Source organism: Alligator sinensis, unplaced genomic scaffold, assembly GCF_000455745.1.
Source record: "Alligator sinensis unplaced genomic scaffold, ASM45574v1 scaffold842_1, whole genome shotgun sequence".
Taxonomy (NCBI): Eukaryota; Metazoa; Chordata; order Crocodylia; family Alligatoridae; genus Alligator; species Alligator sinensis.
Window position 1 is genome coordinate 65665 of NW_005842295.1, and position 12876 is coordinate 78540.

At 44.7% G+C, this 12876-nt stretch overlaps 1 protein-coding gene across 1 annotated transcript in view; it reads right to left on the reverse strand.

The window, feature by feature from the left end:
* The window catches only part of LPCAT4 (lysophosphatidylcholine acyltransferase 4), a 32411-nt gene extending 20613 nt beyond the window's left edge, over window positions 1-11798 (reverse strand). Inside the window, exon 1 of the mRNA XM_025209566.1 lies at window positions 11559-11798. The gene's annotated coding sequence lies outside the window, so the exon portion shown is untranslated. The remainder of the gene's footprint in view (window positions 1-11558) is intronic.
* Between the last annotated feature and the right edge of the window lie 1078 nt (window positions 11799-12876).

A 12876-nucleotide genomic window follows, 5' to 3' on the forward strand; every position in this document is an offset into this window, starting at 1 on the left:
TGACTGGGAAGGTGACCCCTGGACGTCGGGGGAGCTAGGCGGCTGGGGCCACGGGGCTGAGCTCTGGCAGGGGCCTGTGAGTCCCAGCCAAGGAAGGTCCCAGCTGAGGTGGGGGCTGTGCCTGGCTCCTGGGTTCAGGGTCTCCCCCCAGGACCTCTTGCACCAGCAAACTCTGTGCTGTGTTTAGCCTGGCCGCGTTATATTGAGCAGGGAGCCTTGCTGGGGACAGGTGTGCCGGCTTGACTCTACACAGGCCTGGGAGGCTGGGGGGAGGGGGGATCCTGGGGGACCTCTGCCCCTGGCCCTGGCCCTGGCCCTGCCCCTTGGAACTGACAGCGGGTCAGTTCTGCAGCTGCCATGAGCAGTGAAACTGACCCGGGCATCAAATCGACTAGGCTGCCTGGCTCTGAGAGCTTCCTGTTCACTAGAAATCTTATTCCAGCCTGATTTTAACAAATGCGCTAAATTTGGCCTCCAGTGCTGAGATGGATAGGTAGATGGGAGAGAGCTGGGATGGAGGGAGGGATAAACAATACTCAGGTGGATGGATACATGAAGCCCACCAGGAGATTGGTTGGCAGGGAGTGGGGTAGGGGGAGGGGGAAAAAAGATGGATACATAGCACAGAAAAAGGGACTGTTAGGGGTACCACTTGGCATAGTCTCCTTCAGGTGGGCTTAATGTAGCCGAGGGGCCTCAGGCTTCCCCCTTTTCTGCCCCTTTGGCTGCCCTCCTTTAATTCAGGTGCTCCCTACAGTTTCCCCAACCTTTCCCCACAACCAGCAACTCTGTGTCCTCCTGTTCCCCGCTTTCCCCAATGCCTCCATTTCTCCTTCCCCCACCAGTATGCCTCCCTTGAATCTCAGGACTTTTGCCCCAGTACTCCTCTCTCATACCAAGTTGCCTTTTTCTCATCTCATGGGCTCTGGGTTCCTCTAGGCTTCCCCTTCCCCTCATAACAGGAGCTCCTACTCCCCCATGGCAGGAGATCCGCGTGCCTGCCTTTCATCCCCTCTGTTATTCCCAGGAGGGTGGGCAAAGTGGCCCAGGGGTGGTGGTGTGGTGAATTGTTGTCTTGGAAGGGTTTAAGTGTTGTCACTGGCCAGGTCTTTGCTCTATAGACAATGGCAGAAGTGAATGGTACTTCACTGCTTTGACCATTGGAGCTGAAAGATAGAGCTTGGAGTGCTGGACAGAGCTTAGGACAGATGGATATGTTCTGTCAGCTCAGAAGGACAGATGGATGGACAGAAAGAGATTGCACAGACAGAGGTGTTAGGCAGGCCCGGGGAGGGTGGCAATGGGAAGGAGCAGGTGGCTGCTTGAATTAATGGTATTTGTTACAATGTCACCATGTGCTTCAAAAGCATCTGAATCAATCCGCTCTCCTTTGGGCTCAAGGAGGTGACTCAGTCTCCTTGTTATGCCATCAAACCAGTGGCTCTTGTTGACATCCAGCTGTAATAATGCATCTGTCCTTAAGGAACAAGCAAGTGCCACCAGGAAGCCTTGTGCCATGACAACGAAGGAGGAACAGATTATAGTTAGAGGTAATTATATCTGGAAAGATCAGAGGGAGGGTCAGGGGAGGAGCATACAGGCTAGACAGGGTGAGCCCAGAATGGGCGGGGAAGGGACAGAGAGAGATGGGAAGAGGAGAGGATACCAAGAGGGGATAAGGCAGAGACCCCAGTACTGCCGAGGGGTGGGGGTGGGGGTCTGGGAATATATCCTGACTGCAGCAATGGAGATTGACAATAGTCTTGGGGGAAGGAGGTGGTGACCTGTCCTGTTCTCTGCTTGAGGACTGGACCTGCTGGGACCCCTTGAGGCAACTCTGTGTGTCTTAGGGGAATGAATAGCAGAATCCTGCATAGGTGTGGGGCTTGTGGAGGGTGTAGGAGGGAATTGACCTGCATGACCTGTGGTGGTAGACTGTAGGGATGTGATGGTGTAGACAAAATAGAATCTATTTAGGTGAAAATCACTTAGGAAGGAATAAGAAAAAGGACCTTAAAGAGCTTGTGTTGGGAGGCATGTTAACAGTCCCCTAAATTCGGAAGGGACAAAAAGAGGTCTATAACCAGGGTCTGAGACCTCTGAAAGACTCACTTTGGGAACCATAGGCAACCAATTAAAGAGGTTAAAGCAGTCGATTGGATTTGAGAGCTAAGAGACTTGGATGTGGAAGTGGCATGGACCTATTATTTCAAGGAAAACGTATAAATGCAATCAGGAATTTGCATCCTAAGTAAAAGAAAAAATGTGTGTGTGTGTGGGGGGGTGGTGGTGGTAGTGGGGAGTGCTACAAACCTGCATGAATGAGCAAGCACTTCAAATAGGCCATTAAGAATATACAGAGGAAATTATTAATAGAAATTCTTGTACTTGAGGTGGAAATAATACTGGGACCGCTTGCTGTCATAAAATTGGGGGCAAGGTCCAGATATTCTCTCCCCTAGAATTGGGATGCTCAATTTCCAGCTTGAGGGCCAAATCCAGCCCATGGAGCTGTGACCCCCAGCCCATGTAGCATGCCACAGGTTGGGAAATTTGGTGGCAGGAAGCAGCGGCAATTAATACTGTCTCCCTCACTGACACATTCCCAAACTCTGTGCAGCCAGATGCGGGGTGAACCATGCTTCCTCCTCCCACAAAGCTGGATCGAGACTAGGCTATGCCCCTTCTCCCCATATGAGCAGACTGGGGCCAGGCCATGCCTCTTTATCCCACATGGCCAGACTGGGGCTGGGCTACCCCCTGCCCCTTCTTTCTGTATAGCCAGATCTGGCTTCTGCTGCAGCCACCCTGAGAGCTGGATTGGGCCCAGCAGCCAGATCTGGCCCATGGATGGACTGGGCACCATCCATCTGGCCTGCAAGGTGAAGACATTGCACACTGCTGCCTTAGAATATTGAAGTTGCCAATTAAAAAAGGGAGAATGAGTAACCAAGCTAAGTACAGGCCTGTTAGCTTAACTTCAATAGTATGGAAGGTCTTAGAATACATACTGAAGCAAATAATCGTTAAAGATCTGGAAGGAAAAGGAGAATAAGACAGAACGCAACAGGGTTTGCCAAAGAACAACCATGTCAGGTTATTTAATATCCTTCTGTGTTAAAATAAAGGACTTTCCTTAGACAAGGTTATTGCAGTGGACTTAATTTATATGGATCTAAGAAAAGCTTTTGATGCTGTCTCATGGGAAATTGACCAAATGGGAGGATGGGAATTACATCATGAAATAAAGGAGCTGTCTCAAAGAGAGACTATAGCAGATATATGTTAAAAGGTGACTGGTCTGATTGCAAGGTAGTTATCAGTGGTTGTCTGTCAGAAATTGGTTTTAAGACCAATTGGTAAGTGACCATGGTACTGGAGTTTGAAGCATCCTCTTGATATTTGTGAATGACTCTAAATTGGAGTGTACTGCAGTTGTATAAAGGGATTGGATTATTAATACAAAAAAAATCAGATAATCTTGTGGATTGGAATATTAGAAATTGAATTAATCTGAACAGTGAAAAGTCACACATTTAGAGACAAATAGCAAGGACTCTAGGGATAGAGAGATATCTGGAGGATGAGGAAGACCTGGGCACATTAGTCAAATGTTGAGTGATCAGGAACTGCTACTGCAACATAGGTGTGAAAAAGACTAATGCAATCCTAGAATCATAGACAATTAGGGTTGGAAGGGACCTCAAGAGGTCATCCAGTCCAACCCCTTGCTCAAAGCAGGACCACCCCCAAACATATCATCCCAGCCAAGAATTTGTCTACCATAAAAACCTCTAAGGATAGTGATTCCACAGCCTCTCTGGGTAGCCTGTTTCCAGTGCTTTACTACCCTCCTAGTGAAAAAGTTTTTCCTGATATTTAACCTAAACTTCCCTCACTGCAACTTGAGATCATAAGGTATATACGATGCTGTATAGCCAATAGAAATGGGGGGTTAAAGGCCCTGGCAAGACTCCATTTAGAATACTATATGCAATTCTGGTCAGCAGAGTTCCAAAGACTAAAAGCAACTGGAATGGCTCAAGAAAAGGGCCACAGATGATTAAGAGAATAGGGAGCTTTTCTTATGAAAGATTAAAGGAACTGGGCTTGTTTAGTGTAACAAACAAGAAATAGAGAGGTTGTATGATCATCCTTTACAAGCACAGTCATGGAGTGAATTTTAGGGAAGGGGAACAGTTCTTCATGTTGAAAAACAACATTGGTACAAGATCAAGTGGCTGCAAACTAGCTATAGATAAATTCAGATAAGAAATTAGTAAAAGACATCATCTCTCTACCACAAGTTCTGATTCCAGAGCTGGAATGAATTCTCTAATGATCAGAGAACTAACGTTTTAGATCAATCTTTGAAGCAAGGGGGGAGTAGAAAGAACCTGAATCGCTTCAAAATAACACTGGATATGTTTATGGAAGGGATGCTGTGATAGGACAGGCAGTTCTGGCTCAGGAATCAGTGTGTGCCCATGTGGAATTATGCACTTGCAATAAAGAATAAAAACCATCAGTATAAAGAAAACAGTTATGTTAGGGCAGGGAGTTCTACAAGATCCAGTCACCTTGAATGAGAACCAGATAGAAGTAGTTCAAAAGTTCAGCTACCTAGGCTCCACAGTGACCACCACCCTCTCACTGGATGAAGAACTTAATGTTCACATTGGAAAGGTTGCCACCACCTTCAGCAGACTAACTAAATATTTATTAAATATTTATTTAATATTTAATTATATAAATATTTACTAAATATTTATTTAATTCCATATAAATAAATATGGAACAACTCAAAGCTTACCATCAAGACCAAAATGCTAGTGTATAAGGCTTGCGTACTCAGCACTCACGTATGGTGGAGAAACATGGACAACTTATGCACATCAAGAGAAAAGGTTAAACAGCTTCCACCTGCACAGTTTATGCCACATACTCAACATTAAATGGCAAGATAAAGTTACCAACACAGAGGTTATTCAAAGGCCATATCTACCAAGTGTGACAGCCCGACTCAAACAGAGATGACTGAGCTGGCTAGGCCATCTGAGCAGATTGGAAGATGGATACATACCCAAGGACATACTATATGGGATAATATCGGAGGGAACAAGAACAACAAGATGTCCCAAGCTTTGCTACAAAGACACATGCAAACGAGATATGAAAGCATTTGGAATTGATCCTGACCAATGGGAAACCTTGGCAAGTGATCAGAACAAGTGGCATTACCGTCTCCACCAGGGCATTAAAGTCCACCACAGGAATTGGCTCCAACAACTTGAAGAGAAAATAAGAGTCCGCAGGAAGCAAGGAGCTCCCGAAGCACCCAATCATGACACATACACTAGCAGGCACTGCCACAGATTATGCAAATCTTAAATTGGGCTATTCAGTCACTTGAGCCACTGCAAACCATTTATGCCATAGGCTGCAATATCCACCTTCTCTTGCAGACGAAAGGATGCCAGTCATCGCACTTGCAATCCCCAGGTTGGAGTACAGAGGTGGCAGCTGTCATAGTGGGGGAAGTTGTCTGGTGATCCCATGCCTTAGGGCCCTAGCTGGCTGCCACTTGGAACTAGGAAGGGATTTTCTCCCTCCTGAATGCCACTAGCTTTGAGATGGAGTGAAGGATTCATCTTCCCCTAAAACACTGAGGTTTTGACCACAGTGGAGGCTGAGCATTTGTGACTAAGACATGCTGATGCTTCTGTCCTGCTAAAGGTCCTGCTAACAGGTCATCTCTTCTTCTCAGCTTCATACTGATCACCAAATTTGGAGTCAGGAGATTAATATGGAATATAGGATTTTGTTTTGTTTTGTTTCATTTCTCTTTGTAGTGTGGGTCCTGGCCCTTGTTCTAGGATTTTCTGAGCATCTTTTATACCAACTACTTCCCTGTCATTGGAGTGACAGTCAGAAGGCATGGTAGATATACACCTTAATAGACTAACAAAATAAGATATATATATATAGAGAGAGAGCACAAGCTTTTGTGAACCCAAGTTCACTTTATCAGATGCTGTGAAAGGACAGAATGGAGGAGAGGATAAAGTGGAGTGAGTGATTTGAATATAGTAGAAGGGAAAGCAGGAGGGAGGGGCAGAGGGTCGCTCTATTTTGCCAGTCTATCAAGGTGCATATCTACCCTGCCTTTTGACTGACTTCAAACTAAAACAGATCAGTGGCAGTGCATTCTTCCCTGTTGTTACCAGTGGCATGTTATGTGGTGTCCTTGGTGTTTGTGGGTTTTGTGCCTTGTAGCTGCATGTGAGGGACTGAAGAGGAGATTTCTGAGGATTCTTTGGGTGAATGAGTGCCTGTGAATGCAGGGGACTGGACTCCCTGGCCCAGGAGGCCCTTCTCCCAGTCCTTGCTTTCCTGGTTGTAAAGTACATAGCAGGTTTTCTGTCCTGGACTCTGCCGTTTGCTTTTTAACTAGGGTTGTGTTGCTGTACTGCTGATGCTCCTGGAAATGCACCTTATAGACTAATTATAGAAAAAGGTGCTGGACAAGCTTTCAGGCACTATGAGACCTTCCTTGCCTTTCCCCATAGAACCAGTTATAAAGCATAAATGCAGCAACAGATTAGGAATTCTTGAGGTGCTGGGCCCAAAAAACACAGGTCCAAACAGGACTGTCCTGACCACCACCCATGATAGAAAATTGCCAGTATTAACACCATAACCAAATATAAAAAAGGCACAAATATAATCTGTTGCTGAATTCCAAATGAATGGTTTCTTTTGAGCTTTCACAACATCATCAAAATCCATTTGTTGTGCCAGTTTTGATTACACCGCTGTAGGAGATGAGTCATTCAGGTGTCTCTGTTGTGTATTTAATTTAAGCTCATTTTTTTTTATTAGCCATCTTTGAGAACGTACATTCTCCTTTACAGATAGTGCCAGGGCAATATCCACTTTAGGGCCACTGACTCAAGGCCACTGTGTCTTAAGTCTTTCAGCAGTTTGGCTGCAAGTTTATCTGGCTCATCCTATACAATTAATTTCAATTGTGTAAGTTTATTTACAAAAGTCTTCATCATCCAAATCCTGGGGGGGTAATGCGTAGCCAGGTCAGCAGTACGTTTGTGAATGTCAGGGATGCCAAATGAGCTGAGGTCAAACAGGATTCTGAAACAGTCAGTCAATCAGCATTGATACTACAGTAAAGACACAGTAGTAGACTGTCTATTAAAAGACTGAATGTTTCCATGTATAATTTTTGCTTTCCTTGAAGTCAGGTCTCAGGCTCTCCAGATTCATCTTCAGACTTTTCCTTTTTCAAGCATGATACAGAATCTCACATAAGTCCTGGACCATCATCGCTACAACATCACTCCAACAGTACCAAACGTGACACAGTTTATTTTTCTTTTTGTGCAAACAGCCCTGCATTGTTCTTGGAAACATTTTCAAAATACTTGCATTCTTCTTGCAGTGCAGCCAAAAATGATCCCAGTGATCCCAGTTGGTGAACTGCTGTACGAAGGTCAGGGTCTGTTCTCTGTAGTTGTATGCCAGTCATTTTAAACTGCTGAAGCACTGTCCCAAAATCGAGCCACAAAAAACATTTCTATTTTTTTTCCATTTAGTTCTGAAGGGAAGCTGCCTTAAAATGGATTACAGTCAATTGTTTCGTGTCTTGCAAAAAGTCTTCTAGGGCTTGCTGAATCCCTTCGTAATGCTGACACAAAGCTATTATACAGTCTCCCCAGTTACTACATCTTGTGCCTGACAGACTTGTGTGTCAGTGTCTGTATGTTACCAGAGCTGCTACTGCCAAAAACAGATTTCTAGCAATAGGTAGATGCACAGCAGAAAGCATACAATGACTATGTAAAGCAAAAGGAAATAACAACATTCAAGCAACTGTTGTTAATATTGTTGACCTCCATCAAATTTAGTGAGTGTGAAGTGAAAGGAACATAGTGGATAAGTGCATTTACTTGAGTCAGTCATACTGTCCTGACATATGGCTAGCTTTGTCCACAGCAGTGGGATATGTCCAAACTTAGGTTCTTCACGATGTCTAGCACAGAGTTAACAAGGCTTGAACTTGCATGGCCCTCTATTGGCTCAAATTCCAATAAGCCTTTGAATAAATTTAGCTTTCTAGACTGATAAACCAGAATATGAAAATCAGCTGATCTACATGTGATAACTCTGAGGTTGAATCAACAACTGTTAATATTTTGCTGGTTTCTGTTCATAAGCTATTTTATTTTTTACTTTATGTCCCATCAATCATTACAAATGCCTGAGGACAGATGAAAGGTTTTATCTTGGCTTTGCTGTCCAGATTTTGCCATGTGAGCAGCCCAAAATGGATCAAATTGAACTCTTTCTTTAGCGACCAATTATTTTCAGATTTTTTCTCTGGTTTCTAAAGTATTGGTTAATTTGGGGAATCTTCCCTAGAAAAGAAACTTCTTTCATTTCCTTCTGGTTTCTTTCATTATTCCCACATAAATATTGCCTCATTTTTATATATTGATATGATACAAAAGAGAGAAAATGTCTTCTACTGAATGCTTTTACTTTAGCTGCTCGGGTTACAAATAAATTACCCAGATCAATGTGCTAGGCCAGGCGTCGGTACAGTTCATGGGCCAAATCCAGCCCACAGAACAATTGGACCTGGCCAGCAGACTTAGGATTTCAGCAGCATGCAGTGGCAGGGCGTTGGCAGCTGGCAGGGATCACCAGGGGTGGCAGCTTGTTCCTAGCATTTGCCTTTCAGCCTCTAACTTGGGGTAGGTTATTCTGAACTACAGTTGATAAAGATCACTAGGCAATGGAATAACTCTACTACAATCAGTGGCACAACTGGGATTTTCTGAAGGGAGGAAGGATCATTGACTGCCCTCCCCTTGGCCTTCCACATCAGTTCTTCCCCGCCACCTCAAACCTCTCCCCACCCTTTTTATGGCAGCCAGCATCTGTGTGGGTTGCTCACAACCAGGCCCTTTAAGATCCAGGTACATGCTGGCAGCTGAGAACTCCCTGGCTCTCATTGCCTTACGGCTGGTCAAGCCAGTTTCTGGCAAGACTGGTACTTTATGCACACAGATGTTGCTTGCAGTTATTATTTTACTCATCATACTTTCATGTCCACCAAGCAAGACAATTCTAATAGTCATGCCCCCACATCCCGAGCATGGGAGCCTGGTATAATTGTACCCCCATCATACCCTGGGGGTACAATTGTATACCCCCATCATAGGGCCTGTTAAGAGCCCTTCTCCCCTTATTAGTAGTCCCAGGAGAGGTCCACTCTACACCCAGCTCTGTTAGCTGAGGGAAGAGCAGAGCCATCTTGGCTATGTACCCCCTCCCTTTTCTTACAGCTGTGGCTCCCTACACAGTCCTCCTAGCTCCCCCTAGTGCACATCATGCAGTGCAGCAACTACTTAAAGCTCTTCTTGCTTCTGCCTGACTTTCCTATTAGGTCTTTGATGTGCTCTGAGAATGCCTTTATGACAGTGCTTGCTGTCAAGATAGTGCCTAGTTTGAGACTTCCACTGTGACTTGCCAAAAGGTAACCAGGGGTGTCTGTGGTGGAGAAGACAACTGAACCCCAATCTCACAGGCCCATGTCCAAACAAGGATGCAGATACCAAAATGCCATGCAGCTGTCCTACAGGCACCTCAAGCCAAGTCACAGACCACTGAACACCAGTTTAGCAGTGGTTTAACCCCAAAGTAGCTAAAGTCATTAGAGGTCAACTGTGCCTTTTCTTTGCACACACAAAATTCCTAGCATTTGTCAGGTTTTTCATTTCTTTGGCTGATACCTGGGACTATAACTAATAACTTCATTCAGAGGGCTTAAGGTATTTTCTATTCTACTTATTGTGCCAGATTTGGATATAGTGAGATTCCAATCATGAGACACAAGGTCTGTGCATGGCTTTTGGAAAATAAGATTTTATGTGAGCCTGTCCACATTTATGCAGACTGGGTGGAGTCTCTAGGGCTAGAAATAGATGTGAGCCAATGAATAAGATCAGGTGTGCTGCAATGTGTCCAGCACAGTTGATCAGCTTCATTGAGTGAAACACACATTGCCCCTTGTCCTGTCCTTGATGGTGCAGGACAAGGGATGATGTGGTCTCCCTGCCTTCCCTGCTCAGCCAGATCCATCCCCCAAAACTGCCAAGTCGGCTGAAGGAGTAAAGAAAATTGCTCAGCATGGTGGTCCCAAACTGAAGATCCAGGTGAGATCTCCCCCAGCAACTCCTGAGGGACAGTTGTGTGTGCCTCTCCTTGCACAGTCTGGGGTATCATTCTTTTGAAGTAGCTGGACTGGCTCCCAGTTCACCATGTATGATGCTTGTTCAGCTGGTGTGTGCGATTTTCAGAGCCTTGTGTGAGGTGCGGTGTAAGGGACCAAATCATACACAGTCTTGCCTAGTGGTTAGGCTACTGAGGGAATGCAGGGACCAGGGGCTGAGTTAGGGATCGGAAGCCAAATTACCAGATCCAGAGAGAAATCCAGGGGCAAAGTATAGAACACAGACCAGGGGCAGCATCTAGGTGCTGAGTTACCGGATCCAAGGCACAATTCACAAACTGAGGTCCATAAAGAGAGACAAGTAATGCCAGGAAACCTATGCAAAGGGAAATCCAAAGCCATGGGACAGGGAGAAACTGGGGTCAGGAACCAGGGAGACCAGAGAGCACAGAACTGGGAGACTTACCTAAGCAGACTTACCTAAGCAGAACTGTTGGCAGTATGAAGTTTCATACAACAGCTGGAATTAAGGGTAGGCTGCACTCCCCTCAGCCAATTAGGAAGCCAGACAGTTAATTAGCTGGCTCTGCAGCCCTGGGATGGGCTGTGCTGTCTGTTCCAGCCACACAGGGTTGCCTCCGTCCTCCTCCCTAACAGAAGCACTATCACTGCTCCAGCTGGCTGAGAAGGGGGTGGGGGTGTGTGAAACCCTGCTCTGGAGTGCAGCCGGGTCTGCCTGGCAGGGGGGCAGCAACCCTTGCCAAGTGTCCGCATCCCCCCCACTCCTCCTCGCTGCTCCAGCAGCAGGAGCAGGAGCGTGGCCAGATGTTGGTAGGCTGAGGGGAAAGGGGGGTCTAACCCCCCATTGCAGGGGGTGGTGGTGGGGCACCAATAGGTTCTGCTCATGGACCCAGGACCGCGGCAGCCAGATGCAACTGGAGCAAGGAGGGCTTGGCAGTGGTGAGGGAGAGGGGCCACTTTCCCCCCGTGCTGACCAGCAGCTTCTGCCTGGATCTGCCGCTGCTCAGCATGGGCAGGTGAGTCTGGAGCAGGCATGGGGTGGGCTGCACGCATGGGTTCCAGCTGGTCCAGAACTGGTCTGCTCTGCTGGTCAAAACTACGTGTGCAATTAATGCGATAAAAAAGAAAATGAATGCATTACTTTGTTTTTCCATTAATTGCATAAGTTAACTGTAATTAACTATCTGCCCCATAAAAATTGCATGCAGATTGTGGAAAATGGATTAAAAATGTTGATGCCTGTTATACTTTGAAATTCCCCTGTATGGAAATGATCAATACTTACTTGTCTTCATGCCAGGCTCTCAGTAATAAGCTTGATTTTGAAGGTGAATAATAGAATGTAGAGGCTGAGGAAATAAAATTGCTTCTCTGATTTTCTTCCTGAACAGAATGTGTCTAGGAAGAATTGGTTTGATATAGGTGTGGATTCTCTGATATTGGCATTTTTCCACTCTCCCCAACTCTCTGATTCCAGAAGTACTTATCTCCTTCCTTTCTTCTTTTTACCTTGCCATTTCAATTGTAAAGTTTAAATGGTACATCGTTTTAATGCATAATGAGATCTATCTGGCAATAAAAAAGGAGATGTTAATATTATCAAAATAGATATATGCTTCATTTTTAATTGAGATGTATTTAGATACATTATTTGTGATAAATTTGTTTACTTCTATAAATATTTAAGGAAAAGGATATTGGTATATACTGTAGTTACTAAAATAAATTATACATATTTTAAGAATATTTGTGTTAGTTTCTAAATACAGAAAGCAGAATAACTAGTCTTAAGGAATGTATAGTAAAAAATGAAGGTAATATGACATTATGCTATATATACTTATACACACTATTATCAGTATATACGTGTGTGCGCTCAGAGGCACTTGAACCCCTCTTTCATTCCTGGTCCATCCAAAGTTTAAACAAATTACCTGGCCGTGGTAGCAGCATTTCTATTCAGACAGCACTGAGGGTATCACTTGACTTCATGACTCATTACAACCTACCTGATTCCTTCAACTCTTCACAGGTGTTAATAACCCTTTCTCCTTTTTTAATGGTCTTAGTGTTCTACTAATTAAGCTGTTCTTTCTTTTGTAATGCTGTTGCCTAGCAGCTGCTCCTGGTAATGTAGCTCCTGTTTCACAGCACTGCAGATAATTTTTAATTGCAACTCAAAACATTAATTCAGGTGTGGAAATAACTTTCATTGAAGCATCAGATGTACTGTCAAGATGCTCAAGAAGACTTGATTTTGTTTTATGAAACTGAAAAAGATGTACATTTAATTTTAATGACTACAGGGCTAAAGAAACAACTTCTTTGGAGTATATTTTTGCCTAGTTTGCCATATTTTAAAAAAATACACAATATATAACCAGGGATAAGGGTTTTCTGTTTCCCATGGAAAAAGGAAAAAAAAATGCAGATTTTCCCTTTTAACTGAGCAAAACACAGATTTAACATTTTAAGGGAGAAACACACATAATTTCCACTTCTGCAAAGAGCTCTCTGAACTCTTCCAGCCTGCAAGGGGCCGGGGGGAGCAAGAGAAGGGTGGTCAGGCAGGGGGTGCCATGTGTATGTGTGCATTTACACAT